Genomic DNA, 5,338 nt, shown 5'->3' with positions numbered 1-5,338 from the left:
AGCGCTCCATGGCCTGCTCAACAGTTTACCTACCTAGGTATCCATTTGGACACTGTTGGGATGAGAGCCAGACTGTCGGTACCACGGAGAGAGGCTATTTCAATAGCTTTCCGTGCGCTCACGCACAATCACCACGCTGTCTGTGATGCCCCTGTTGGGGTTGATGGCGGCGGCTCATGTAGTAGTGCCATTAGGCCTATTATACATGCGCAAGCTACAGAGATGGTTCTCTCTGCACTGGGCACATAGCCTGTGCCCAGTGCGCGCTCTCTGGAATGCACAGCAAGCATCAGATCTTCTCTCCAGTTACTGATCTGCTACGGCGGATCAAGGGCTGGCTTGCCACTTTCCAAACAGAGACTTTCTCACTGGCTCTGCGAGGCTATTGGTCTCGCGTACGAGTCCATGAGATGTCCCGTGCCACCTGGCAATCGGGCTCATTCCACCCGAGGAGCGGCAGCCTCAGCCGCCATCCTCAGGGGTGTAGGAGTGGAGGAGATTTGTGAAGCAGCATCTTGGTCGTCGCCTTCTCCATTTGTGCGATATTACCTGTTGGACGTTTCCTCCTCATCTTTTGCGCATTCTGTAGAGCTAGAGCTAGTCTTGCTGGGGGTATATCTGGCCTCGCTCGCTCCGCCTAAACCAATAGGAGCAGAGCTTCCCTATGGGGCGGAGCTCCACGAAATAGAACGATAGTTAATGGAGGTAACTCCAGTTCTATGAACTGGAGTTCAGAGTTTGAGGATCACCTTGAGGCGGCTAATGAGGCTTAACCGTCTGGGCGGGACCCTCCTGTGGAGGCTTTCTTCCCAGATGCATTGCGCTCGACACCCCTGCCCTTCTCTTAGGGAAAAGGGCGCGTGTTGAGCTCAGCCTCAGAAGATGACGAGGAGCCGGCTCCCGCCCCCTCTGCGTTGCCTCACAGAGCCGACTTTCCTGCTGTCAGAGCAAAAGCACCGGAGATCATGGGCGTTTCCCAGACGGGAAGGGGACCCGTGGGATGTTGGCCCCCATGCTAAACGCATGAAAGCCTCAAAACCCTTGTGCCCCACTATGCCTAAATTGGCCAATTATGTGCAGGGTTCGTGGGATGCGCTGTTGACAGCTAACACGCCAGTCAAGGCGCTTCTCCCGTTCACGAGAGTGAATGGTCTGGGAGAGGCAGTTAAATCAGGTCCCCCGCCCCTGGAACCGTCGCTTGTGGTGTACTTAGTGCTAGGGGCAAGTACCTAGATGACGGCGAGTAAGGCGACCCTGCCGTCCCCCCGTGACAAGCTCACTGCCTCTCTGGCAGACAAGGCTTATGTCTGGGGTGCGCAGGCAAAACTTTCCACGGAAAGACCTGAGTAACCGTTGTCAGAGGAAACGTTGTGGGTCGCCAGGATGGCATCAGCGGCTCTCTACCTAAATCGGGGCAGTGATTTGCGCTGGCAGAGCGATGGGCAACAGCGTGGTTGTACATTGTCACCTTTGGTTGTCTCTCACAGCAATGAGGAAGGCGGACAAGACCGCCCTCCTCAACGCTCCAGTGGCTAGCGAGGTTGTTTGGACTGGCTGTGGCATCAGCCTTCTCACGCCTGGAGGAGGAGAGGAAGCATATAGTGATGTGTCGTTCGTGAACAATTCGTTCATTTTGAACAAATTCTTACAGTTGGCTCTGAGAAATACTGTGCCAGTGTGCTTACCACAAAACTTATATCAGGCCTAGTACAGATGTTCAGATAGATGAGGCTTCCCACTGCCTCTCTATATTTCTTCGCATCAGTCATCTTTTCGGCACCATCAGTATAGTCAAACTTTTGTTCACAGGGCGTCGATCTAGGTTTGCAATCCTGCATTTTAAACCTGTCCAAAATGTTCCCCACATATTTTGTTTGTGACATTCTCACACAGTTGTCACTCTGGTTAAAATCAATACCTAGAAAATGCCTTAGTTTGCCTAAGTCCTTCATTTTGAATATTTCTGTAAGCATGTCCTTCACATCTCTGAAAACATTTTTATCACTTGCAGCAATCAACAAATCATCAACCCATATTACAAGTATCACTTTTGCATGTTCTGTTTCCCATGCGTAAACACAGTTGTCTGCTTGATTCTGCTCAAAATGGTTTTTGGTTAGGTACTCATGTAGCACCTTGTTCCAGTTTCGGCCCGATTGTTTTAGCCCATACAATGATCTCTCCAATTTACAGACCAATTTTTCACTTGTGCCAGATTCCACCTCATAGCCCTCTGGCTGTTCCATGTAAATTTCATGATCTATTGGTGCGTTCAGGTAGGCAGTTTTAACATCCATTTGGTGCAGAATCAGGTTTTCTTGTGCTGCTTTTTGTATGACCACTCGGATACTCGTCAAGTTGGCCGTAGGGGAAAATGTCTCCTCATAATCCACACCTCTCATCTGACTGTACCCTTTTGCCACATAACGTGCTTTGCACTTTTCAGATCCATCCATGTTATTCTTGATTGCATTAACCCATCTACCCCCCACTGCTTTCTTACCCTCGGGCAAGCTACTTAGGGTAAATGTGTTATTTTCCCTAAGTGACTGCATCTCCTCATCCATTGCAGCAACCCATTTTTTTGCTTTGTCTGAGGTTACAGCTCCTGTGAAAGTTACAGGTATGCTACATGTCACTCTATAACAGAAATCTATGTTCATCTGTGCCTGATCAGTTTCCTCATTAGATGCCCGTTGAGAAGCATATTCATGGAAATAGGCTGGCCTCCTCCTCACTCTAGCAGGGTACCTTGTAGGCTCAGGCATAGCTTCCACTGTCTGGGTCTGAGGGCTGCTACTCAGATCCTCCTCTTTGACTGGAACCTGGTCGCTTACTGGACTTGCATTCCCATTCTGCCTAGTCCTATTGGCCCTCGGCTCCAGATCATCACCACCATCATCATCCACAATGCTGGTCTGAGTCTGTTGCTCAACACAGGTCTTAGAAACAAACTTGACTAACCTGTGCTTTTGCACTTTCCTGCTCTCAGGGAAATAGATAATGTATGCTGGACTGCTCTTGTCATAACCGATAAAAACACCCTTTTCACATCTTGGATCCAGCTTTCTTTTATCTTGTCTATAAGCAAAACACTCTGAACCAAACTTTTGCATCCTGGATAGATTGGGCCGTCTCCCTGTTAACATCTCAACTGGTGTCTGTTTGGTGCGATTGTTGAAACACCTGTTCCTGGTTATGGCTGCTGTCTGCACTGCGTAAGGCCACAAACCTTTAGGTAACCCACTCTCTATCAGCATGCACCGTGCCATGTCATAAAGTGTACGCCAATTTCGCTCGGCTGTACCATTTTGATGGGGAGAATATGGTACAGAAGTCTCGTGTCTAATACCATTCCTGACCAACAGAGTTTTGTAATGCTTTCCTGTAAACTCAGTGCCATTATCATTAAGGGCATATACAAACCCTGCACTGGAAAAATCATCAGTAAATGACATAACATATTTGTACCCCTCTATGGACTCTGGGTGGATTGGACCTGCCAAATCTGTGTGCACTAGCTCTAGAGGTCTTTTAGCCCTTGCATCAGGATTTCTGTTCCTAGTTTGCGTAAACTTGCCTTGGGTGCACACTTCACAAGATGGAGATTTGTGTCTTGGACCCTCAATTTTCATGCCATCAACAACACCTTCCAACCTCTGCACATCGTCAAAATTACAGTGACCCAGTATCTCGTGCCATGTCCTTAGATCATAACATCCCTTAACTCGGTCAGCACATCCATCAGGTATTGTATGCAAGTAATATAGTCTATCATGTACATGAATGGGAAATTGCGTACCGTCTTTGAGCACCAGAATGTCCTTGCCTTTTTGGAAAGTCACGGTCGCCCCGCTGTCAGCTGCTGCTTGCACCGAGAATATGTCATGCGGGTAAGAGGGAATGTTGTGACAAAGTGGGTGAGAACATGCCTGGACTCACCACTTGTCACATTGGGGCCATGAGGTCTGGTGAGTCTTACCAGTTACATTTGTACATACTCTACTTGATTTAGGAGGGAGTATTTGGTTTCAGTTATTGTCAAACACAGTCACAGTCTTTGATTAGTAATGATACCTTTTATTTATGTTGCAGGATAGACAGGACAAATGTTGTTTCATTTCTGCACACTCACGGTTCTTTGTTTAGATCCACCATTCAGGACTCCGGTTTGGGAGGGGGCCGCCCAGCACTTCCTGATTTTATGGTGGAGGTGATGTCAGAGATGACATCATGGGTTGAACCAAGTGGAGGGGGGTACTGTGTGTATTCATGTATGTGTCGGTTGAATCGGATGGCTGAGATCACCCGCATCTTGGTTTGGGCAGTCTGAAGAGGGCTAGGGGTAGGGGACCCACCCTATAAAGCCAGTGAAGGGTTGCTTGATAGGGGGGGAAGGTTGTGCTGCCACAACGAGGTAATTTTGTTTGGTTAATTATGATTTGAACCTGCTAAGTATTTTGGGTTTTTGCTTTTGTTTCTGTTGGTTCGTGGAATGAAGAACCTCTTTATTAAATCCTCAATTCATGCAAATCTCCTGAGTCCACCGAGTCTGCTTGCCTTCCACCTTTCTGGACGTTTGTGCCACACTACCTTACAAATGTACAGCGCCCGTCTCAGCACTGTTTTGAGGTGGTGTCCTCGGCTGTCCATCAAGAAGACCTCTGCATCACCTCGGCGGCGCTCTGCCACTCCCTTGTGCCTTCAGCCAGCTCTATGCAATGTGTCCCGGCCTGGAACTCATCATCAAACCTCCTGAACTTGGCGATGTCTGTGACAATATGGGAGGTTGCCCCGCAGTCGACCATCAGGCCTCTCATGCAGACACCCTGGCTGCTTGGCTGGAATCCTGCCGCCCCATCGGTCACCAGGAACACGTACTCGTCGGACTCTGCGTACTCGGCGGCCCTCCATGTCGCGTCCTGGCGCCGTCTCCTTTCGCAGGTCACGTCTCGGTGTGTGTTGCTTTTGCAGCGGCTGCACCACAGTTTGCGCTGGCAAGCGCGGGCAATGTGTCCTTTCAGGCCACACCTATAGCACACCACGTCCGCTGCAGCCCGTTTAGCTCCACGTTCAGTTGGGCCTGCACTGGTGGGACTCGCAGCCCTTTGTCGCGCCCGCACCGTCATCACATTGTCCTCAGCGGCTGGGGCACGCATCTTTTCGATGTCCTCGTAACTTTGGAGCTTTGTTTTGAATTCAGCAAACCTCATTGTCTCATCCGATTGCGTTACATGGATGGAGAAAGGTTTAAAAGACTCAGGAAGACCCTTCAGAACCATAGCTACAAGCAGCCCGTCACTCAAAGTCTCTCCAGCATTTCGTAATGCCGTGATAG

The sequence above is a fragment of the Osmerus mordax genome, chromosome 5 (assembly GCF_038355195.1).
Source record: "Osmerus mordax isolate fOsmMor3 chromosome 5, fOsmMor3.pri, whole genome shotgun sequence".
NCBI lineage: Eukaryota > Metazoa > Chordata > Actinopteri > Osmeriformes > Osmeridae > Osmerus > Osmerus mordax.
This window is presented reverse-complemented; position numbering follows the sequence as displayed.